This window comes from Mytilus galloprovincialis, chromosome 11 (assembly GCF_965363235.1).
Source record: "Mytilus galloprovincialis chromosome 11, xbMytGall1.hap1.1, whole genome shotgun sequence".
In the NCBI taxonomy this organism is placed as follows: Eukaryota; Metazoa; Mollusca; class Bivalvia; order Mytilida; family Mytilidae; genus Mytilus; species Mytilus galloprovincialis.
Window position 1 is genome coordinate 14210889 of NC_134848.1, and position 27590 is coordinate 14238478.

The window sequence follows — 27590 nt, forward strand, 5'->3', positions numbered from 1 at the left end:
GTAGAATTTCTTACAAACAAGAGCTATTCAACACGTCTACTAAAATTTGCAACTATTTCAAATTAGGGCACACGGCATTCGTAATGGGATATAAAGTATTGTATAAACTGTCGTTTTGCTGTATTGCGTCTGGATATATAATTGTTTTTGTAACATTATATGAACATTCTAAGAAATCTACTCATTCATTAAAAATAACAATCATTTTGAACGAATAAGTTCATCATCAATTTATCAATGGACATTTATCAACCGGAATTTATTACTCAAATGACGTCAGTAATAATTTAGCGTAGTGTTTTGCCAATATTTCACAAACCTATATTGTCAAAATCGGACAATACGGTTAACTTTATGTTTACGTTTAAAGCAATTTATAGTGTATGATAGTAAATGTGACTTATAACACTAGTGCAAAAGATTCAACAAAGATGATACTGGAAAAGTGAGGCAACATATACCGGAGGGACATTCAAATTCATAAAGCAAAAACAAACTGACAATGCCATAGAAAAGCACGACACACAATAACACACTTTATAGACTGAGTAACATAAACCAAACTATAAACCGGAAGTAATCTCAGTAGCTCTGAAATGGTATGCAGACCCTGCTCAACATGTGACACTGGTCGCGGTACTCTTCTTAAACGACTATAAATAGTCTTTAAGCACAACAGATGTAATACTGGAAATCTTTTAAATAAATTAAGGAATATATAACAACCCCCTTCATTTAAAGCTCTGATTACTTGTCTAAAAGATGAACGAAAGATACCAGAGCGAAAGTCAAACTCATAGATTGAAAATATACTGACAACGCCATGGCTAAAAAAAGACAAACAGAAACATAATAGTATAGAAAACAACACATAGAAAACTACACATAGCAACACGACCCCACCAAAAACCTGGTTTCGAAAGGGTATGCAGATCCTGATCCACATGTACCACCCGTCGTGTTGCTTATGTTATTACATTAGACTCCGGTAAAAAGACTAATTAGGTATATCACAATCGTGAAAAGGGAAGGGTATTGTAGTGTTGACATAAGGAACATATCTGATATTATCTGTGAACGGTTATTTGATAACGATCATCCAACTCGTTATGGCGTCCGAAAAATTACGAAGGGATGATTTCAACTTCACCATTCGGAACTCTTGATTTAATAGCTTCCTTGGGTGCAGCAATCCTCTATGACAGAAGTGATGATAGGAAAATAAACTCATCATATATACCAGGACTAAATTTTATATATACGCCAGACGCGCGTTTCGTCTACAAAAAAACTCATCAGTGACGCTCGAATCCAAAAAAGTTAAAAAAAAAAGCCAAATAAAGTACGAAGTTGAAGAGCATATAAAAGCCCGGGAATATCGTATCATTTGGGAGATATATACTCCGTATGCAGGAATGTTGCTACAACTTTGCTGTATGTTTAAACACAGGAAAACAAAGTTGTTTACAGTGGAACTAAGCCGGAAATAGATGATACGCATAAAGGTCAATCAAATACATAGAGCACTGAGGATCCGAAATTCCGAAATCTTCTGTCAAAACAGCTCAAGTGATCCATACCTGGCCTCACGGTCATAAAAACTTTCGAGCATGATTTTTGTACTCAGACTCGAAAATGAACCAATCAAATTGCTGGATTTCATGTTTCGAGCATGATTTTTGTGCTCCGAGCATTGAGCAAAGTTTTATTCCTTCAATACCAAAATCCTCAGTATTATAACAAACAACTAAAAGTTTTGTAAATATTTTATTCGTTGATTGTGACATTGCCAATGATATGTCATGACAATACACAGCTTCTGACTACTTGGTGTTGACACATGAGTTTGATAATTCCTGATAGAAATTAATTTAAATAAGCACGTCGAAGCATCTAATACATGTATATATAAACTGCTATTTTGATATTTATGTTGTTTGCATTCATCGTGCAGTATAAGATACGCGTCTTGTTGTCACATGATTAAGGAGGTTAAGAACGCCAAAGGGAGTTAACTAAATCAAAATTGGCGAATCGTTTAAGGGAGTTCGCTTCTCAGTTTCAAAGTTATTAACTTTTTAAAACACAAGTTTATATTGATAGGGGATTAATAAAGGAATCCAAAGAGCAAAAAAAAAAAAAAAAAAACATATTGGTCACCGTGCTTGTTTTCGAGATATTAGCCATTAAAATTTTGGCGGGAAAATATTCTCTCTTGACTTTTCATAGCTTTAGTATTGACAAGGTGAAGTTCACAAAAACTGTTAAAAAGTAATTAAAATTTTGTAAGACTTTTACAGATGGCTTATTATTATACATGTAAAAAATTTACAAAAAGAAAAATGGGGGGTCACCGGGCAAATGGATAAAACCAGAGGATTCCGAAAATCTGACAAACTATCCAAAAACATGACAAGCCAGCTTCCTTAAATCACTAGTAAAGAAAAATCCAGCTACTTTAAGATCAAAAGAAGTGTTGGCACTAATTATTCAATAAAATCATTTCTGTAAATGGTTTGGCTGACACTGAAAGAAAATACTTTGTCAAAATGTTATGAAGGTTAAACGAACCAAATCTATTTTAGTTAAGTGTAAGCTACGGCCTTTAAAATATTTGGGTTCGTTTAATGCATAGTTAGACAGTATAAAAAAGATGCAAAGTATTGATAGACATTTTTTCAACACTTTATGATTGATATAATTTAAAAATCAAATCCAGTTATATGGAAATAATTGTCTAAACGGAAATTTTTCAGTGATTGCGTCTGATTGAGCTACGATAAATCATCAATAATTATGTACGATAAAAATTTATAAATTAGCGTGAAAGAAAATGTATTACTTAGTTTACAAAAGTGAATAAACAGATTAAAAAGCAAAGAAAATCATTTAACTTGCAGCTTCAAAGATAGAAAGGAGAGAATAATAAACCAAAAAATAGTACATTATTTATGTATGATAAAGATTTATGCATTTTCTCGTATTTATGTGTGATAACAAATTATTTATACATTTACTTTTTAGCAATGCCATGAATGATATTTAAATAACTGATTTCACAAACACGATGCGCCAGAATGAAATGAAAATCATGTTACGATATACATCAAAGGAAAGCAAATTAAACATTAAAGACAAATAAAACTAATAATAACTTCAACTATTTCGGAACTTGCGTCCAACTTAAGGTGGTACCTAACACAACAGGGAGATAACTCTGTAAAATCAGCAGAACGTTTTAATGACGTTGTGTTCTCAAGGGAATATTAAGCTTCTCAATGATCAAAACAAGTTCTTGTAAAACTGCTATATAACCAGTGTATTTTTTTCTGATTAAACGGTTGGTTCAAATTTTTTGAAATTTTTATATTTTTGTCAAAGGTTCAAAGTAAATACTTTATCAAAGTTTTAAGAAAATTAAACGAGCCAAATTAATTTTAGTAAAGGTGTTAGGTACTACCTTAAAGTACATATTTTGCTATTTTTGATAAAGATTTTTAGTGTTACGAAAGAAAGTATATGGAGATCACTGATCGGACAAAAATGAGGGACAAAATAAAAAGCAAAGGAAATGATAGTACTTTCAGGTTCAGAGAAAAGAAATTAACCAGCAGACCAAATAAAAGCAGATGATAAGTACTTATTTGCAATAACCGTTTATGTGTATATAGTAAAATCATAATGAAAGTAAAACAAAAACGTAAGAACAGAACAAAAAGCAAAGGAAACCTTCTCACTTTCAGCTTCATAAAAAAAGCAACTGACTAGAGAAAGAAAAAAATATTCAAAAGATTGATTTTTTAGTATATCATCAGTAATTCTGTGTATTAAATATTTATACATTACATGTAAGTAATAAAAAAAAATGTAGTAAATCTCGTATTAAACAGAAATTAAGTAACAGAATGAAAATCAAAGTAAATCATATCATTTTCAGGTGAAGGGTAAAAGTAAATAAATATACATATAATAAAAAGATGAATAAACAATAAAGATCATAAGTAATTATGAGCGATAGATGTGAAACAAAATAAAGTAATATCACTAATTTACAAAGAATTAATGAAGAAATCAAAAAGCAAGGGAATCATCTATCAGCTTTAAAGGAAGACAAAAAAAAAAATTCAAAATGGAAATAAAACAGGTAAAGCTTCCTTTTAACTTTTTTTGGATTCGAGCGTCACTGATAAGTCTTTTGTAGACGAAACGCGCGTCTGGCGTATATACAACAATTAGTCTTGGTATCTATGATGAGTTTATTTCCGACCGTGAGTAATTATATGCAATAAAGGTGTAATAGCAATACAAAAAAAAAAATAAAAAAATAATGAATTATAATAAAAAGCATCCAAAAATATAAAATATACTTCTTGTGTCAAAGGAAGGCAGGCAAATACGTAAGAGAATTAAAACAATAAACAAAAGCGATTAGTTATTACGTGTGAAAAAAATTAAACACTTACAATGTACTCTTAGAAATATAATAAAATTAAGGATTTACAAAAAATTAAAGAAAGGCACAAAATCAAAAGCAAATGATATAATAGAATTACTTCAGTTTCAAAAGAAAAAGAAAATCACAAAAATACTGAACTCCGAGGAAAATTCATAACGGAAAGTCCGTAATCAAGGGGCAAAATCAAATGATAAAACACATGAAACGAATGGGCAACAACTATCATATTTCTGACTTGGTACAGGTATTTTCAAATGTAGAAAATGACGGATTGAATCTTGTTTTTTAGCGCTAGACCTCTTACTTGTATAACAGTTTTATTGGGATTTGAATGATATTGAATATCATGAATATAAAACGAAGAGAAAAACATGGGCGTCAAGTTGGTTACCTATTCCCTATTCCCTATTCGTTACCTATTCCCTATTCCCTATTCGTTGCCTATTCGTTACCTATTCCCTATTCCCTATTCGTTACCTATTCGTTACCTATTCCCTATTCCCTATTCGTTACCTATTCGTTACCTATTCCCTATTCCCTATTCGTTGCCTATTCGTTACCTATTCCCTATTCCCTATTCGTTACCTATTCGTTACCTATTCCCTATTCCCTATTCGTTACCTATTCGTTACTTATTTGATTTTTAATATCCTTCCCCCTTTTTAATTATGGCATGGAATAGTTTAATATGGCTGCCGTTACCATGGAAACGGCACAATTGTGAAAAAAATGAGCTTTTGGTTTTTGGTGAACTGTTTGGATATGCTTCAACTCAGAATCATCATATTTTAAAACAATGTAGGTGCCCACTATATACAGGTGTTGGATGATTTTGGCGATCATTGGAACTACTATGTTGCCATGGAAACTACACCAAAATTTTCAAAATTCTAAAAATGCTCAAAACTTCATGAAACTTCACAGTAATGATGAGCAACATTGGAGTTGGAATTTCCAAAATAGGTCTTGTTACCATGGAAACAATGCAAAAAGGTCAAAAATTTCAAAAATAGGAATTTTCCGCAAACTGGATGAAACTTTACAGGAATGGTAACTGGCATAGGCAGAGTTGGATTTTGAAGTTAGAATTTTCAAAATGGCCGCCGTAACCATGGAAACAGCAAAAATATCAAAAATTCAAAATGTTCAAACTTAATGAAACTTTGCAAAAATGTTACTAGACATCTGTAGATGCTCTCTTTGACTTTGGAATTGTCAAAATGGCTGTCGCTCACCTGGTAATAGGGGGAAGGGGTGCCTTCCGTTATTGCTAGCAATTACAAATCTAGTTGTTAATAGTCTTACATATGGTAATAGTTCTGAATTGGTTGAGGTAAAATAATCTTTTTATGACCTATTTATATGTGTTTGTGCTCAACCGATCCTTTTACTTCATGTTCGATACGCATTTGTTCCTTACTTGTTTTTTATACGTTCTACCTTTTAACTGCTTTATGTCCGTATGTTTGAAGATGGATCTTAGTTCGACGGGATGAAATCACCGTGTTAGCGCTTGCGTAAAAACGAAGATGTGGTATGATTGCCAATGAGACAACACTCCACATTAGACCAAAATGACACAGAAATTATCAACTATAGTTCACTGTACGGCCTTCAACAATGAGCATAGCCCAAACCGTGTAGTCACCTATAAAAGGCCCAGAAATGACAACCTCATACAATTCAAACAACAAAACTGACGGCCGTATTTCATATACAAAAAAATAAACGGAAATATGTAACACAAAAACAAACGATAACTACTTAATTTCAGGCTCTTGTCTAGGGACAGGCACATACTTACATAATGTGGTAGAGTTAAACATGTAAGCAGGGTGTACATCGTTTCGGAGCATGCTATTACCTTGTTTAATTCGTTCCATCACTCGCTTATAATTCGCTTATAATACGTGTATCTTACGTTGCACCTTTTAAAACATGATTTTCAATTGTTTTGTTGTCTCTGGTGGAAGATTTGGGCTCTTAGAGGTGATATAACTCTATAAGTGCATTTGTATCCGTTCCAGCGGTCGGATAATACCCTGTTAAATATTCGTTACTATTTCGCTTTTAAAAGTTTGTTGTACGTTGCACCTTTTAGAAAAGGATTTCCAATTGTGTTCATATCTCTGGTGGTAATAATGTGTTCTTATAGATGAAATACCCCTATAAGCGCATATGTACTCGTTCCAGCGATCGGTTAATACCCTGTTACCTATTCGTTACCTATTCACTTATAGTACGTTTGTTGTACGTTGCACCTTTTAGAAAAGGATTTTCAATTAAATTCATATCTCTGATGGTAACAATGTGTTCTTAGAAATGAAATGACCCCATTAGAGCGCATGTACCCGTTCCAGCGCTCGGTAAATAACCTGTTACCTATTCGTTACTTATTCGCTTTTAATGCGCGGGGTATACGGTGCACCTTGAAATAAATCGTTTTTTAATTGTGTTCAGGTCTCTGGTGGTAAGAATGTGTTCTTAGAGATGAAATTACCCTATTAGCGCGCATGTACCCGTTCCAGCGCTCGGTTGATACCCTGTTACCTATTCGTTACCTATTCGCTTATAATAATTTTTTTTTATACGTTGCACCTGTTAGAAAAGGATTTTCAATTATGTCCAGGTCTCAGACGGTAACAATGTGTTCTTAGAGATGAAATGACCCCATTAGAGCGCATGTACCCGTTCCAGCGCTCGGTTAATACCCAGTTATCCATTCGTTACCTATTCGTTACCTATTCGCTTATAATACATTTTTTTATACGTTTCACCTGTTAGAAAAGGATTTTCAATTATGTCCATGTCTCAGGTGGTAACAATGTGTTCTTAGAGATGAAATTACCCTATTAGCGCTCATGTACCCTTTCCAGCGCTCGGTAAATAATCTTGTTACCTATTCGTTACCTATTCGCTTTTAATGCGCGTGGTATACGCTGCAACTTGAAATAAATCGTGTTTTAATTGTGTTCATGTCTCAGGTGGTAACAATGTTTTCTTAGAGATGAAATGACCCCATTAGAGCGCATGTACCCGTTCCAGCGCTCGGTAAATAACCTGTTACCTATTCGTTACCTATTCGCTTTTAATGCGCGGGGTATACGGTGCACCTTGAAATAAATCGTTTTTTAATTGTGTTCAGGTCTCTGGTGGTAAGAATGTGTTCTTAGAGATGAAATGACCCTATTAGCGCGCATGTACCCGTTCCAGCGCTCGGTTAATACCCTGTTACCTATTCGTTACCTATTCGCTTATAATACATTTTTTTATACGTTTCACCTGTTAGAAAAGGATTTTCAATTATGTCCATGTCTCATGTGGTAACAATGTGTTCTTAGAGATGAAATGACCCCATTAGAGCGCATGTACCCGTTCCAGCGCTCGGTAAATAACCTGTTACCTATTCGTTACCTATTCGCTTTTAATGCGCGGGGTATACGGTGCACCTTGAAATAAATCGTTTTTTAATTGTGTTCAGGTCTCTGAAGGTAAGAATGTGTTCTTAGAGATGAAATGACCCTATTAGCGCGCATGTACCCGTTCCAGCGCTCGGTTAATACCCTGTTACCTATTCGTTACCTATTCGTTACCTATTCGCTTATAATACATTTTTTTATACGTTTCACCTGTTAGAAAAGGATTTTCAATTTTGTCCATGTCTCAGGTGGTAACAATGTGTTCTTAGAGATGAAATGACCCCATTAGAGCGCATGTACCCGTTCCAGCGCTCGGTAAATAACCTGTTACCTATTCGTTACCTATTCGCTTTTAATGCGCGGGGTATACGCTGCAACTTGAAATAAATCGTGTTTTAATTGTGTTCATGTCTGGTGGTAACAATGTGTTCTTAGAGATGAAATGACCCCATTAGAGCGCATGTACCCGTTCCAGCGCTCGGTAAATAACCTGTTACCTATTCGTTACTTATTCGCTTTTAATGCGCGGGGTATACGGTGCACCTTGAAATAAATCGTTTTTTAATTGTGTTCAGGTCTCTGGTGGTAAGAATGTGTTCTTAGAGATGAAATGACCCTATTAGCGCGCATGTACCCGTTCCAGCGCTCGGTTAATACCCTGTTACCTATTCGTTACCTATTCGCTTATAATACATTTTTTAAGGTGCAGCGTATAACCCGCGCATTAAAAGCGAATAGGGAACGAATCAGTAACAGGGTATTATCCGAGCGCTGGAACGAGTGCATACGCGCTAATAGGGGTATTTCATCTAAAAGAACACATTATTACCACCAGAGATATGAACTGAATTAAAAATCCTTTTCTAACAGGTGCAACGTATAAAAAATGTATTATAAGCGAATAGGTAACGAATAGGTAACAGGGTATTAACCGAGCGCTGGAACAGGTACATGAGTGCTAATAGGGTAATTTCATCTCTAAGAACACATTGTTACCACCTGAGACATGGACATAATTGAAAATCCTTTTCTAACAGGTGAAACGTATAAAAAATGTATTATAAGCGAATAGGTAACGAATAGGTAACAGGGTATTAACCGAGCGCTGGAACGGGTACATGCGCGCTAATAGGGTAATTTCATCTCTAAGAACACATTCTTACCACCAGAGACCTGAACACAATTAAAAAACTATTTATTTCAAGGTGCACCGTATACCCCGCGCATTAAAAGCGAATAGGTAACGAATAGGTAACAGGTTATTTAGCGAGCGCTGGAACGGGTACATGCGCTCTCATGGGGTCATTTCATCTCTAAGAACACATTGTTACCGTCTGAGACCTGGACATAATTGAAAATCCTTTTCTAACAGGTGAAACGTATAAAAAAATGTATTATAAGCGAATAGGTAACGAATAGGTAACGAATAGGTAACGAATAGGTAACAGGGTATTAACCGAGCGCTGGAACGGGTACATGCGCGCTAATAGGGTAATTTCATCTCTAAGAACACATTGTTACCACCAGACATGAACACAATTAAAAAACGATTTATTTCAAGGTGCACCGTATACCCCGCGCATTAAAAGCGAATAGGTAACGAATAGGTAACGAATAGGTAACAGGTTATTTACCGAGCGCTGGAACGGGTACATGCGCTCTAATGGGGTCATTTCATCTCTAAGAACACATTATTACCGTCTGAGACCTGGACATAATTGAAAATCCTTTTCTAACAGGTGCAACGTATAAAAAAATGTATTATAAGCGAATAGGTAACGAATAGGTAACGAATAGGTAACAGGGTATTAACCGAGCGCTGGAACGGGTACATGCGCGCTAATAGGGTAATTTCATCTCTAAGAACACATTCTTACCACCAGAGACCTGAACACAATTAAAAAACGATTTATTTCAAGGTGCACCGTATACCCCGCGCATTAAAAGCGAATAAGTAACGAATAGGTAACAGGTTATTTACCGAGCGCTGGAACGTGTACATGCGCTCTAATGGGGTCATTTCATCTCTAAGAACACATTGTTACCACCAGACATGAACACAATTAAAACACGATTTATTTCAAGGTGCAGCGTATACCCCGCGCATTAAAAGCGAATAGGTAACGAATAGGTAACAGGTTATTTACCGAGCGCTGGAACGGGTACATGCGCGCTAATAGGGTCATTTCATCTCTAAGAACACATTCTTACCACCAGAGACCTGAACACAATTAAAAAACGATTTATTTCAAGGTGCACCGTATACCCCGCGCATTAAAAGCGAATAAGTAACGAATAGGTAACAGGTTATTTACCGAGCGCTGGAACGGGTACATGCGCTCTAATGGGGTCATTTCATCTCTAAGAACACATTGTTACCACCAGACATGAACACAATTAAAACACGATTTATTTCAAGTTGCAGCGTATACCCCGCGCATTAAAAGCGAATAGGTAACGAATAGGTAACAAATAGGTAACAGGTTATTTACCGAGCGCTGGAACGGGTACATGCGCTCTAATGGGGTCATTTCATCTCTAAGAACACATTGTTACCGTCTGAGACCTGGACATAATTGAAAATCCTTTTCTAACAGGTGAAACGTATAAAAAAATGTATTATAAGCGAATAGGTAACGAATAGGTAACGAATAGGTAACAGGGTATTAATCGAGCGCTGGAACGGGTACATGCACGCTAATAGGGTAATTTCATCTCGAAGAACACATTGTTACCACCAGACATGAACACAATTAAAAAACAATTTATTTCAAGGTGCACCGTATACCCCGCGCATTAAAAGCGAATAGGTAGCAGGTTATTTACCGAGCGCTGGAACGGGTACATGCGCTCTAATGGGGTCATTTCATCTCTAAGAACACATTGTTACCACCTGAGACATGAACACAATTAAAACACGATTTATTTCAAGTTGCAGCGTATACCCTGCGCATTAAAAGCGAATAGGTTACAAGATTATTTACCGAGCACTGGAACGGGTACATGCGCGCTAATAGGATAATTTCATCTCTAAGAACACATTGTTACCACCTGAGACATGAACACAATTAAACCACGATATATTTCAAGTTGCAGCGTATACCCCGCGCATTAAAAGCGAATAGGTAACGAATAGGTAACGAATGGGTAACAGGGTATTATCCGAGCGCTGGAACGGGTACATGCGCGCTAATAGGGTCATTTCATCTCTAAGAACACATTCTTACCACCAGAGACCTGAACACAATTAAAAAACGATTTATTTCAAGGTGCACCGTATACCCCGCTCATTAAAAGCGAATAGGTAACGAATAGGTAACAGGTTATTTACCGAGCGCTGGAACGGGTACATGCGCGCTAATAGGGTAATTTCATCTCTAAGAACACATTCTTACCACCAGAGACCTGAACACAATTAAAAAACGATTTATTTCAAGGTGCACCGTATACCCCGCGCATTAAAAGCGAATAAATAACGAATAGGTAACAGGTTATTTACCGAGGGCTGGAACGGGTACATGCGCTCTAATGGGGTCATTTCATCTCTAAGAACACATTGTTACCACCAGACATGAACACAATAAAAACACGATTTATTTCAAGGTGCAGCGTATACCCCGCGCATTAAAAGCGAATAGGTAACGAATAGGTAACAGGTTATTTACCGAGCGCTGGAACGGGTACATGCGCTCTAATGGGGCCATTTCATCTCTAAGAACACATTGTTACCACCTGAGACATGGACATAATTGAAAATCCTTTTCTAATAGGTGAAACGTATAAAAAAATGTATTATAAGCGAATAGGTAACGAATAGGTAACGAATAGGTAACAGGGTATTAACCGAGCGCTGGAACGGGTACATGCGCTCTAATGGGGTCATTTCATCTCTAAGAACACATTGTTACCATCAGAGATATGAATTTAATTGAAAATCCTTTTCTAAAAGAAACAAACGTACTATAAGTGAATAGGTAACGAATAGGTAACGAATAGGTAACAGGGTATTAACTGATCGCTGGAACGAGTACATATGCGCTTATAGGGATATTTCATCTATAAGAACACATTATTACCACAAGAGATATGAACACAATTGGAAATCCTTTTCTAAAAGGTGCAACGTACAACAAACTTTTTAAAAGCGAAATAGTAACGAATATTTAACAGGGTATTATCCGACCGCTGGAACGGATACAAATGCACTTATAGAGTTATATCACCTCTAAGAGCCCAAATCTTCCACCAGAGACAACAAAACAATTGAAAATCATGTTTTAAAAGGTGCAACGTAAGATACACGTATTATAAGCGAATTATAAGCGAGTGATGGAACGAATTAAACAAGGTAATAGCATGCTCCGAAACGATGTACACCCTGCTTACATGTTTAACTCTACCACATTATGTAAGTATGTGCCTGTCCCTAGACAAGAGCCTGAAATTAAGTAGTTATCGTTTGTTTTTGTGTTACATATTTCCGTTTATTTTTTTGTATATGATATACGGCCGTCAGTTTTGTTGTTTGAATTGTATGAGGTTGTCATTTCTGGGCCTTTTATAGGTGACTACACGGTTTGGGCTATGCTCATTGTTGAAGGCCGTACAGTGAACTATAGTTGATAATTTCTGTGTCATTTTGGTCTAATGTGGAGTGTTGTCTCATTGGCAATCATACCACATCTTCGTTTTTACGCAAGCGCTAACACGGTGATTTCATCCCGTCGAACCAAGATCCATCTTCAAACATACGGACATAAAGCAGTTAAAAGGTAGAACGTATAAAAAACAAGTAAGGAACAAATGCGTATCGAACATGAAGTAAAAGGATCGGTTGAGCACAAACACATATAAATAGGTCATAAAAAGATAATTTTACCTCAACCAATTCAGAACTATTACCATATGTAAGACTATTAACAACTAGATTTGTAATTGCTAGCAATAACGGAAGGCACCCCTTCCCCCTATTACAAGGTGAGCGACAGCCATTTTGACAATTCCAAAGTCAAAGAGAGCATCTACAGATGTCTAGTAACATTTTTGCAAAGTTTCATTAAGTTTGAACATTTTGATTTTTTGATATTTTTGCTGTTTCCATGGTTACGGCGGCCATTTTGAAAATTCTAACTTCAAAATCCAACTCTGCCTATGCCAGTTACCATTCCTGTAAAGTTTCATCCAGTTTGCGGAAAATTCTTATTTTTGAAATTTTTGACCTTTTTGCATTGTTTCCATGGTAACAAGACCTATTTTGGAAATTCCAACTCCAATGTTGCTCATCATTACTGTGAAGTTTCATGAAGTTTTGAGCATTTATAGAATTTTGAAAATTTTGGTGTAGTTTCCATGGCAACATAGTAGTTCCAATGATCGCCAAAATCATCCAACACCTGTATATAGTGGGCACCTACATTGTTTTAAAATATGATGATTCTGAGTTGAAGCATATCCAAACAGTTCACCAAAAACCAAAAGCTCATTTTTTTCACAATTGTGCCGTTTCCATGGTAACGGCAGCCATATTAAACTATTCCATGCCATAATTAAAAAGGGGGAAGGATATTAAAAATCAAATAAGTAACGAATAGGTAACGAATAGGGAATAGGGAATAGGTAACGAATAGGTAACGAATAGGGAATAGGGAATAGGTAACGAATAGGTAACGAATAGGGAATAGGGAATAGGTAACGAATAGGTAACGAATAGGGAATAGGGAATAGGTAACAAATAGGTAACGAATAGGGAATAGGGAATAGGTAACGAATAGGCAACGAATAGGGAATAGGGAATAGGTAACGAATAGGGAATAGGGAATAGGTAACCAACTTGACGCCCATGAGAAAAACCAATTATTTATTCGATAACGATTTGCGTTTGTCATCAGTTGATAACGATGAGTGAGATAATGATATAAACATGCTACAATAAAGATGTAGAAACAGAACAAAAGTAAAAAACATCAAATAACTTTGTGTTGTAATAAGTATTAGCAAAATTTGATGCAGGAATGAATTGATTAATGCGAAATTTCATTTAGATAAATGCATTTTATATGACTTTAAATTATGATTACTACTTTTTTTACAAAGGTAGTTTAGTGTTCCTTAACTTTCAATGTTTTTTTTTAAAAGAGTAACTCCGAAATAATACATTTTCTGACGGAATCTCAATACTCTTTTGCTATATTTTATGTTTTAGCAGGAAAACACATCTATCTTTTCTTTTGATATTCTAAAAACATTTTGTAAAGCTGTATTTTAGTTTTTTTGTTCATAACTATATCATAAAGTTTAACTTCTGTTAACATAATGATGAATTGTCCTGTTTAATCGATACAAAACTTGTCATTTTGTAACAAACTTTTGCTTGAGAAAAAGCGCGATGATCTATCATGTTTACTATACCTTTGAATATAGCACAAAGTATATGACGTTTTGGCAAAATATGAAAGAATGCTCTTATTTCTAATCTATACTCCCATAATACCTTAGTATTCAATAGTATAGCAGTATGAACAAAGATGTACATAATGAATTTTTCGCAACTTTTGTTAAACAATTCAAACGAGTAAACTAACGGCCTTATTTATGTAAAAAAATGAACGAAAAACAAATATATAACACATAAACAAACGACAACAACTGAATTACAGGCTCCTGACTTGGGACAAGCACATACCTAAAAAATGTGGCGGGGTTAAACATGTTAGCGGGATCCCAACCCTCCCCCTAACCTGGGACAGTGGTATAACAGTACAACATAAGATGTACATAATGAATTTTTATGATGTACATTATGAATTTCTATGCGTCTGATCGAGCAAAGAGGAAATCATCAACTATTATATGCGATTTTTACAGACACGTGTAAGAAATAAACTCATTCCGTTATGAACAAAAAAACATGATAAATAGATTAGTGTTATTTCATTGACATTAAGATAATTTCAACTGAAATGCATCTATAAAGGAATAATTGTCTAAACGGAACTATTCCAGAGATTGCATCCGATCGAGCAAAGAGGAAATCATCAAGTATTATATAAAGGCAACAGTAGTATACCGCTGTTCAAAACTCATAAATCCATGGACAAAAAACAAAATCGGGGTAACAAACCAAAACCGAGCGAAACGCATTAAATATAAGAGGAGAACAACGACACAACATCGAAACGCAACACACACAGAAACAGACCAATCATCAGACAAAACACCACGAGAATAACAAATGTAACATGAAAACCAAATACATGAATTTGGGATAGACAAGTACCGTGCCACGTCTTATCTCAATATCTCAAAAATAAGAGAAAACACAAACGACTCAACGTTAAAATGCAACACAAAGAGAAACGAACAATATATAACAATGACCATCTTCCTGACTTGGTACAGGACACTTTTAAAGGGGAATAAAAGTGGTGGGTTGAACCTGGTTTTAAGGCATGCGATTTTTACAGAAACGTGTAAGAAAATACAGCAAATTATTTTTGATGCGACTGTAATACAAGTGAGTGGTTTAGCTAACTATAAAACCAGGTTAAATCCACCATTTTCTACATAAGAAAATGCCTCTACCAAGTCAGGAATATGACAGTTGTTATCAATTCGTTTGATGTGTTTGAACTTTTGAATTTGCCATTTGATTGTAGACTTTCCTTTTTGAATTTTCCTTGGAGTTAATTTTTTTTTGTGATTTTACTTCTTACTGACTTGACAAAAGCTAAGGAATTGAATTTGAGACAAAGGCAATTATATCACTTTCAGCTTAAGGAAAAAGCATAAATACAAAAAAATAAAAAATAAAAGATAAAACTACATAGAATACAATATGTTGTTATGTGCGAGGTCAGTTTATGCAGATTATACCGAACGCAAATAATTTGTCCCTGATTAAAAATAAAGAGTTAATGAAATCGCATCAAAGGAAAGCAAAACAGAAACAAAGAAAAGAATAAACAAAGGAATAAGAAATTCATAACTAATAGTGTGGATAATAACTATCTATACAGTTTCGTATATGAAACTATACTAAATCCCTGATATAACAAAATAAGGATACAGGGATAAAAGGAAAATAAATAATTATACATTCTGTAGAAAAGGAAATGTATTTAAAAGGGAAGGAAAAGAGAAAACAAAAATTAGTACATCATAACTAATTGTGTGCTTCGAAAGTGTATATGTTGTGTAAAAATTGCAATCACTGACCTTCGATAGGAAAACTGTTGTACGCAACTCGCCGCATTAAACTCATCATAGATACCGGTATTAAATTATTGTGCTCCAGACGCTCGTTTTTTCCAAAGAACCTCACTTTATAAGAACAGATGGATATTTTAGTGTCCTTTCATACTTAAAAATGAGTATACTTAGTTACATGCATATATCTTATGTTGATTTATGTATCCTTTCAACCAATATGGGTAAAAATGTGCATTTATTCAATAAACCTATATATCCAATTAAAAAAAAATGTTAACATTTTCTTTTAGATAAATTTACTTTTGGTGTAAAAATTATTTGTCGAAATCAAATTAAATTGTCTGTGGCATAACCAGCATTAGCCGAAGATTAAATGATATATGACAAACCTCACAAAAGATACTAGATTTATAATTTATTCAACCGGACGCGCATTTCGGTAATAAAGACTCGTCAGTGATACTTGAATTTAAAACAATTTGAAATGCCAAATAAAGTTCGACGTTGCCGGTCTATTACTTTGAAAGGGTTTTACAACAGAGGAATTCAATCTCACTACCTCGATGTTTAATAGGTAGTGGTCATTATCAATATAATACTAAGATCACTCGCAGAGGATAAACTTGTTTGGACGTTAAACTGGTATAACCCGAAAAATAGTTATCAAATGTACCAGGATTATAATTTAATACGCCAGACACGTGTTTCGTCTACATAAGACTCATCACTGACGCTCATATCAAAACAGTTAAAAAGCCAAACAAGTACAAAGAGCATTGAGGACCCAAAAATTCCGAAGAGTTGTGCCAAATGAGGCTAAGGTTATCCACTCCTGGAATACGAAAATCCTAAGTTTTTCGAAAAATTCAAAGTTGGGTAAACAAAAAAAATTATAAAAATGACGATATAATTGATATTCATGTCAACACCGAAGTGCTGAATACTGGGCTGGTAATACCCTCAGGGACGAAACGTCCACCAGCAGACTCAATGGTGTAAACTAGTTATCAAAGGTACCAGGAATATAATTTAATACTCCAGACGCGCGTTTAGTCTACATAAGACTTACAAGTACAAAGTTGAAGATCGAAAACAGTTTGTGCTTAAATAAAGGCAACAGTAGTATACATGTACCACTGTTAAGAACTCAAAAATCGATAGAAAAAACAAATCCGGGTTACAAACTAAAACTGAAGGAAACGCATTAAATTTAAGAGGAGAACAACACAACATTGAAATGTAACTTACACAGAAACGAATTAAGCATTAAACAAAATCCGATGAGAATAACAAATATAACATAAAATCTAAATATATGAATTTGGGATAGAAAAATACCGTGACACGTCTTATAATAATGTATATTCACACTCAAATATAAGAGGAAATAAACGACACAAAAGAAACACAACGTTAAAATGTAACACACACAGAAACGAAATATAATTTAAAAATGGCCATATTCCTGACTTGGTACAGAGCATTTTTTAAAGAAAAAATGGTGGGTTGAACCTGGTTGTTTTGCAAGCCAATCCTGCTATAATTGCAATGTTAAATATAACATTAAAATGACAACACAACATTACAGGACTATAATACAAATAAATAGGAGAACATTTGGACAAAAAAAAACCCACGAATAATAGCTTACTTTTGTAAGCTATTATTCGTGGTTTTTTTTTTGTCCAAATGTTCTCCTATTTATTTGTATTATAGTCATGTAGATCACCAGGTTTAAAATTTGATACGCCAGAAGCGCGTTTCGTCCACACAATACTGACTAGTGACGCCCCGATACAAAAGTTCGAGAGCCAACACAAGTACAAAGTTAAACAAGCACTGAGGAAAATGAAAAAAAAATTGTGCCATATACGGCTAGGTTTTTCTGCCTGGGACAAGAACATCCTTATTATTTAGAGTATATACTATATACTAGAAATGACTATATAAAAGATATACATGACAAAACTGAAGTATTACCTAATTACAGAAGAAAAAAAAACAAAAAAACACCGGATACATTATATAAACCAACATAATCCAATACCAAAAATAGACACACTTAAGTTAGGCAAGGTCTTAAACCTACTCAAACTATCTGGAGCTTGTTGCTTTCGTTGTTTTTGTACGATTGTGGTCGTTGATGTGTGTGTGTTCTATCGTAATGTTTAAAATTAGTGGTAAGTCTTGCAATTTTCCTGTGTATAAAAAAATACTTTTATGACTTTCATTTCTAATTGAGTTCAAGACTCTTTCTGTTTGAATGGTTTTAAACTAGTCATGTTGGGACCCTTTATAGTTTGTTGTTCCGTGTGAGCCAAGGCTCCGTGTTGAAGACCGTTCTTTGACCTATAGTAGTTTACGTTTACAAATGCCGAATTGAATGGAAAGTTGTCTAATTGGCTCTCATACTACAATTTCTTATATCTATCTTACGGAAAAATTGCTTCTGTTGATGAAACAAATGTTTCCAATGATTTTCACAGGCTTTCGTCAATTTCAAACTAATCATGGCACTTGACGAGCACTAAACAAACAACGTTCTATCAAATAGCTGATCGGCACAAGATATATATTGCATAACCTTTATGCACTGTACAAATTTGCGACGTAAAAATATTATTTAAATAAATAGAGGTCCTGATGGGGGTTTGCAGAATACTTATAAGAAAATTAAGGTAAACAAAATAGTAAACAGAGGAGAATGTGTGTAAAAATATAAAACATATAGAATAATGATTTCATCCAAAAATAAAAAAGTGAAAAATGGTAGAAACAAAGATTACAGAAGAAAAAAAAAACAACCAAACAAGACCCTCATCAATAAAAGAAATAGGTGATAACTTTTCAACTGTATGTTCTGTTTAATTTATTAAATCAATTTGGAATGATTATTAATGAGTATCGGGAAAATTTGTAACAACTAAACGAGAGAAATAATCTCATCATAGATACCAGAATTAAAATTGTATATTAACGCCAGACTCGCGTTTTTTATGTACGTTTGCTATTTAAGTTACTTTTTTTAATCAAGTCGTCTTGTTGATTTCAATTATATCAACATCTTAAAAAGTTTTTGAAAAAACTCAATTTAAACTTTACTGTTGGGGAATTGTTGATGATCGGTAACTTACTGAAAATGCATACATTTCACTCGAGACAGTTTAAGGTGGTACCTAACACTACAGGGAGATAACTCTGTAAAATCAGCTAAACGTTTTAATTACGTTGTGTTGTTAAGGGAATATTAAGCTTCTCAATGATCAAAATAAGTGTTTGACAAACTGCTATATAACCAGTGTAATTTTTCTGATAAGACGGTTGGTTCAAATTTTTTGAATTTTTTATATTTTTGTAAAAGGGTCAAAGTAAATACTTTGTCAAAATTTTAAGAAAATTAAACGAGCCAAATTAATTTCAGTTAAAGTGTTGGGTACCACCTTAATTTTGAAATTTAAAGCGCGAGGCTTGCCGAGTTTTTTTAAGATTAAAATTTAACTGTCGAGAGTCCAGAAATATCGTAATACACGAGTTATCTGATCAAATCTGTTTATCTCATGTCTTTTATCATCCCTTGTTAAAGCTTTGCGGAAAAATGTGGTCTAAATATGTGATGTCATAAGCCATGGTCGCCTTTTCCATGATGTCGACGTCACAATAGGAAAAATAGAAGAAAAAATATAATGTGACGTCATTATTAAATATCGACCAATCATTTGCTGAGAACTGAGATTAAACTAGTGAAGAGAAACATTATTCTCATACCGATAAGAGAAAACTCTCTACCAAATGACGTAGAAGTTAGAAACTATATGTCACCGTAAAAGTAAAACCTTCAACAATGAACAGAGCCGATACATCATTGTATATTATAAAAGGTTCTGAGATGACAAATGTAAAAAAAAAACTTATATTTATTTCACACCAGTTGCAACATTCAAAATCAGTAGCTGTTGTATTTTATCTGATTAGTGACCCGAAGGGTGCATGCTTTTCTCGCTGATGACCCCCCCCCCCCCCCCACCCACACACACACAAACTAAAGAATAGAAATAATAAGTTGATTAAATGTGAAGAGAGAATAACAGGCAAAATAAAGAATAGAGCAAAATGCCATACACATTTAAAATGCAGAATTAAAGAACCCATCGTGATCCTCATAATTTTTCCCTCCGGACAGCTGTAACAAATGTACTAAAGTCCTATTAATACATATAAGTACCAAGCTTTGTTGTTTATGATCAAAACTTTACAAACGTTTTGTTTTCTTTTTATTTCAATTCTATTTTGGTAAATTAAATTGGCCCACAAATCATGTCTTCTATTTCAATTGTTAAGATATACAATAACAAATAATTTGTTTCTCACAAACCAATAAATTAGAAGAAAGAAAAGGCATGGAAAATGTCTTTTATGTGACACTATATTTCTCTATTCAGGAAATAAATTTTCACCCTGTATGAACTCATTACAATAGTAATTAAATATTAGTATTAATGATAACCCATATGACCACCAATATACCTACACGGACTGGAAAGGAAACTTTTATTAAGCACTGAATAAAAGTGAGACACTGATTCAATGGAGACGTGTGTTTAATAGGAATAACACTCTATTAATGCTATGATAAAAGTTATATTCTTAGACTCTTTTTACCACAGGCGATTTCTTAACGTCGGTGTTAGAGAATGACCATTACACTTCCAGAAAGGTGAAGAGGGGACTGTGGTGTGGTTTTATTTTCACAAAAACAAAATCTGTTCCCCAATTTAATGAAAAAAAATATTCTGGTCGAAGAAATGACAAGCAAAAAAGTCTGATTATCTATTAAAACATCATCAAACTCCCCCTTTAAGTTAAATGGTTGTTCCCTTACTATAAAGGCCAAAAAAGAATAAAAAGTAAACGTATCGGAAGCCAGGAAACTCATTTTACTTTTGTTCTGAACATACATAAAATATTTGCCACTGGACTTTTAGCAAACATTGCACTTTGTTCGGGTTGTTGTCTTTTCAACACATTTCTTGTTTCCATTCTGTATTCTTATAAATAAAGTAAAATATAAACGAATGACACACATAGAATGCTAAAAATGTAACAAATACAAAGAAACAAAATGTCCAACTCGAATACCTATTATTCTTTCGTAAGTAATTAGTTACTGCATCGATTTGGCTTAATTTTATTTCTCACGTAAACAGAGACAACACAATTTTCAGCAAGGACGGCATTTGATTATTTCTTACCAGATTCTTAATGACAAAAAGCAATATAATCAAGTAAAGCTTCCTTTTGTCCACAGACTCCAAACTCTAATATAAGTAAAAATTATTCTCAGATTTACAGAGGAAAAAACCCCCAGAAAAATCTTATTCTTTATGATTGAAGCACCAAACGTGTACATTGTATGTGTGAGAGTCTGAATAGGGTTAAAAGAATAGAGAAAAATTGACTAATACTACAAACAAAAAATGGAAAAAATAAATACATAGTGAAAAACGGCAAATAAAAACACAAAGAATAGATAATAATGCGGAAATTATAAAGAATAGAGAAATAATTCTTAGATAATAAAATTATACAAATTGAAAGGACCCCCCTTCTAAGACTATGCAAAGTTAGAAAAGACAAAAGAACGGACAGCATATAATTATATATCTATCCAGAAGCTTAATGACCAAAGGAAGCTGAATCAATATAAGTCTTCTTGCTTCATTTTATCCAGAGCTTAATTTGTGTTTTTTTTCATGACCGATGTAATTTGAATAAAAGAGTGGCTCGATGGGTGCTGTCACGACCTGTGTAATTTGAATAAAAGAGGGTCTTTTCTTTCTGCTATAGTTTAGGGTCTTTATCACCCTTTTTTATATATTTTAGCATTCGTCTTTGAGCAATCGGTACACTAATGTTCACAAGACGTTTGTTAAGTTCGAACATTCTAATCACTCGACAAGCCTCGTAAATGTAGAATGTATGCATATCAAAATTATAACATTTTTTTTTCATTTCAGAATGGAGTCAAACTTTTCAAATGGAACATTACATGCCGTAGATAGGTGAAACTTATGTAAAATGTAAAATATCAATCGGCAATCCTCGGGTGAATCCGCTACTCGTCTTCTCAGATGAAGGTACGGAATCGGCCGAGTTGTGACGAAAGTGAAACGTATATTTGACATTTAAACTGGAACTTGGCAACAGGTGCCTAGAACATGAATCTATTTTTTATGTTTTAAAGAATTTTCATTTCAATTTCTTAATTACTTCATCTATTTGTTTTCTGTTCTTAAAATATCGGAATTTTTTATTACATTTGGAAAATACTACAGTATATGTAACACAGAAAAGATGGTCCTTGTACTAATAGCCAGTTAACTAAGCATATTGGCTCCAGAGTATCGCAGCATTTCATTAAACTACAAGTTAATACAGGTAGAACCAATAAAGGGAAAACTGTTTCATTTCATTCTGATTATTTCCCTTATTTACACTTGTGCACGTTCATCAAAAATTAATTTGTAACAAAGATACGAATTGCGCACTCCGTTCCTTCATCAATCCACCAAACATCCTAATATAATGGTTACTAGTTAGACTAGTGAATAAAGGAACAAGAGTACAGATAAATAGGGAAGGAAATAGAAAAATAGGCTAAAAATATTTAGAATAGAGGATAAAGGGCGAACATGTAAAGAATAGAGATTCATGGGCATATTTTGTGAAAACAAAATGCGAAAATGTGGTTGAAAAATAAAAGTATATTGACTTGAAGGACTCTAATTTACTATATAAGATATCCATCATACATTTGAATTTTTCCTTTTTCGATTTTGTAGGTCGCCAACCAGAACGATGGGGATGGTGGACCCAGCAAATAATGACACTGATTATCGTTCTTATTGGAATTGGCGGGAATATAATGTCGTTTTTACTCATGAGGACCAAACCACTCTTATAGTCATTTTCTTTGTGCTTTAGCAGTTTTTGACAGCCTCTGTTTGATAAATCGACAGGTAGCATTGATTCATTAACTCATGCACGATAAAAAGAAATGTGGCGTCTTCACAAATTACAGAAACGTCTCGTGTCAGATTTATACCTTTTATGAGCACGTGTGCTATTTAATGTCATCATGGCTTATTGTAAGAATGGCGGCCGAGCGAGTTGTAGCGATGTGCTTGCCGTTTAGAAAAACAGTATTGAGAACCCAGACCGGAGCAATTGTGATGATCATTTCAACTTTTGTTCTCATGTGCATATCTCATATATTCCGTTTCATAATGATAAAAAATGTCGGCGGTAACTGTGAAGGCGATATGGACACACATTCAGAGTATTTGAATCTTCACATATATTTTTACCAGTTTACACTTTATCTAACTTTACCGTTTATATTGGTACTTGTTTGTAATAGTATGGTAATCTATCAGATACATCGAGTGAGAAAGACTACCGGTAATACAAGATCTCGCGTTGTTGAACGATCTCACAAAACCACGTTGATGTTATTTGCCATTTTGTTTACATATCCGGATTCACTCGAGAGTTGCCGATTGACATTAATATGTCATTTATTGTGCATACATTTACGCATATCAAATTATATATTGTGAGATACAGACAATGTGTGTCATGCATTTTCAATGTATAGCGAGTTCAATAGTATTATTGAAAAGCCCGACTGTTTCCATTGTTGTTGAAATTTATCTATTCTTTTTTGTGTGACGAAATAAAAGTCGGGGAAAAAACCAGACAGCATGGCTTTCACGGCCGCGAAGGAAAATAAAGGCCCTTGGTAAGATGATATAACTACACAAACTGCAACAAAATTCCAATGCAATCTATAAACATGAGTAATTGTGTTTTTGCATGCATTCCGGTGATATGTAATTATACAATACATTTTTTTGTATATAGCAATAAAACAAAAACGGAAGTTAAAATTTCAAAAAAATCAAAATTTTACAAATAAGGAAATGCGTTATGAATTCCAATGAGACAACTGTCCACCTAAAGTCAAATGAAGTGGATATGAGCAATCACAGGCAACTGTATGGCCTTCAACAATGAGAAAATCCAATGCATGGTTTGGATCGAGGATACAAACTAAATATGTCAAAGAGACACCAACCCGACCAAAGAGCAGGGAAAAGACGAAATCCTCCTTTTGGTCTTAAACGCAGCGAACAAATTTCGGGATTCAGTTTGCCCCTGGACAATAATTTCTACAATATATTTCTATGATGTTTTTTTTTCAAAGAATTTGTTTTCATGCTATAATGTGACTAAAAAGTAATGTTTACTTTCTTTTGTACACAAACCAATGATGATTCCTGGACACAGATTTGATTTGAAACATGTGAAGAAATATGTGAAGAAAAAAAAATATAATGATCAGGATATTCATTGTATCATGCTTCAATTTTATAAGACTAAGATTCAAAGATTTATGTTTTAAATACTGAAGTATGAATTAGTATAAATAAATCACAACACATAGAATGTTGGGTAAACATTATTTGAAAGCAACCACAAAGCGAAAAAAAGGTATACAGAAGTGTATTAAGTAAATTAAACAAAACAAAAATCAAGAAACACATTGTTTTCAGACATGTCTGTTTTAGCAAGTCAAAATTAAATAATGAATTGAACAGTTAGTTTTCAAGTTTGAATTGTATCTCATTTATCAGTTCGGGCCCTTTTATATATTATAATGCAGTGTTTAGCCAGTAGAGCTAATACAAATAGCTAATGATGAGGTTAAACTAAAATTGAAATAGATCAACTCTTGCTCTTTTAACGTTTCCAATATATATATATATCAACACAGAACAGATACATATTTGTCAAAAAAAATCTGCTGTAAGTATTAAAACTGTTCATTAAGAGACAAAAAAAAAAAAAACAAAACAAAACAGACCATTAATTCACCCATTACAATTTAGAACGTACATAATAGTAGCATTACGCTTTTTTTAGGAAGTAACAACACCGTTTCACGAACTTAATGAAAGTGAGTCGAAAGACACCGTAGTCGAAAAGACTTACAATTCCAAAAAAAAGAAAATAGATATAAAGAAAGACAACAGTTTACAAAGCACGATATATAAAATTAAACACAGCAACACGAACCCCACCAAAAAAGGGTGATCACAGGTGCTCCGTAAGGATAAGCTGGCCGAGGCCTACTCCATATGCTTTTTACATGTCATGTTACTTCTATAAAATACTGCTGACAAGTTGTCTTATTCATATATTTTAGAGTTATCCTTTAACATATATGGTCTTGGTTGTTCTTTGATCGGAAGAAAGCACACTAACAAGAATCGATTATATAAATTCTAAATATAGATTTTATTAACATTTAAAAGAAATCACATGTAAAAATCGTTTTTAATTTCTCTTTAATCAAACTTTGCACATCGTTATGATTGATGAGACTATGACAAAATTTACATGAGTAATATCATCCTAATTGAAAAAGTTCAATAAATAATTAAGGTTCGGACTTGTAATGTTTTGATGATAAATAGGGATGTAGAAAAATATTTTAATTCTGCTTCTGGATTAACATACATTAAAAAAAATGTTTTTGTTAAGATCAGCAATGACGTAAATGATAATTATAAAAAGAGAAAGAGAAATAAAATTTCACCACCAAACGATTGATTAATTACTGTTGCGTCCAGTGGCAAATAGTTGATGCAGGTTCATGTCAATCATCAAACAACAAATTGCTATGACACCTTCAATGGAATTGAGAATGGAAATGGGAAATGTGTCAAAGTGACAACAGCCCAACCTAAGAAAAAACAACAAGATGCCACCAATGGGTCTTCAATACATCGAGAAAATCCCGCACCGAAGTCCTGCTTCAGCTGGCCCCTTAACAAAAAGCTGCTGGCGAATATTGTATGATCCCCTCTAGACGTCTTCTAGTGATTTGTTTTGTTCGATTATTTTGTCATTAACGAATACCATCCAAACCTGTGGTATTGCATGTAGAATGTGAAGTTTGAAAGACTTTTTTGTTCTTGCAAAAAAAAAAAAAAAAACAGAAGAAAAAATAACGTTTTTTATTTTTTTACAAATTTTTATTCTTTAAGGAAGCAAGTTCATAAAATGTTGTGTTCTTTATATGAAAACAATTTCCCTACTTCACGTAACTCAAATAATTCTGCGCCCTCTAGTAGCATATAGACTATCTTTAATGTAGCAATCGGAAATCAAACGGAGATCGGCGGAATATAACGACTGACATAATTCGGGTTATACAACACGCTGTCAGAATAAGAGATAACATTTTGTTACGCTACTAGACGTTGACAATTTTATCATAATCCAGTCACACAGACATAATGTTTAATAACGTCACACTGAGCCGAGACCACTTGACTTTTGTAGCCGGCGAATCAAACGCGGTGTTACTTCATGCTGTTAGGCGATTGATTGACATTTTGTTTTAACATAGATGTTCTTGGGATATCACTTGAAAAATCATATACCAATATATTTCAAATTGTTTCACAAGAAAATTGTTGATCATAAAAATACTTGTTTAACACTTACAATAACAAAAGTGAGTGCTATACATAACAATGTACTTTTGTTTCTTAATTGATTATTCTAAACCAGATACAGTACTATAAAAATTACTTTACAAAACATGAAGAAATAGGCTGTTATCCAATCATATTTTAGTTACCAATTATGGCTCATGGTCAGAGACCACAATTGTTGTCCCTTGATTTTCGTTGTCCACAAATATAGTCCCGGTGTGGACAGTGGGTTACTTGCCAATATTTTTATACCCCTTCCAAATTTATTTCAATTTAAAATGGTGAGATTTACATAAGATTTTTTCCAAATCTTTACTTAGGCAATCGGTCTGAAAAGATCCCAAGCATTTTGATTGGTTCGCCAGAAGCGTGTCTCACCCTCATGAGAATCACCAGTGTCAGTTGCAGTAAAACAGTAAAAAGGCAACATTAAACACATAAATACAAAGCATAAAAACCAAACCGTTCAAATGATACTGCAATATTGTGCCCCTGGTAAAAATTTTTTGAATAACTAAACGCCTAGTGGTAAAAAAAGAATTCAACCATGATAGTGTTTGCAACTGAAGCGAAAATAGCAACTCAAAAGATTCCCATGATTTAAGGGGAGTTAACAAAAATGATAACTTGTGTATACGCTTGTCACCATCTGGGAAATCACTCCAAACGATCCCTCGTAGACATTAATTGCGAATTATAGAAGACAAAAACATATAATAGTTATCAAAGGTACCAGGATTATGATTTAAAACGCCAGACGCGCGTTTCGTCTACATAAAACTCGTCAGTGACGCTCAGATCAAAATAGTTAAAAAGCAAAACAAATACAAAGTTGAAGAGCACTGAGGACCCCAAATTCCAAAAAGTTGTGCCAAATACGGCTAAGGTAATCTACTCCTAGGGGTAAGAAAATACTTAGTTTTTCGAAAAATTCAAAGTTTGGTA

The 27590-nt window shown here is 33.9% G+C and overlaps 1 pseudogene; it reads left to right on the forward strand.

Annotated features, from left to right (window-relative positions):
• The first annotated feature begins 22665 nt into the window (after window positions 1-22665).
• LOC143052044 (uncharacterized) lies at window positions 22666-26445 on the forward strand (annotated as a pseudogene).
• Window positions 26446-27590: the final 1145 nt, after the last annotated feature.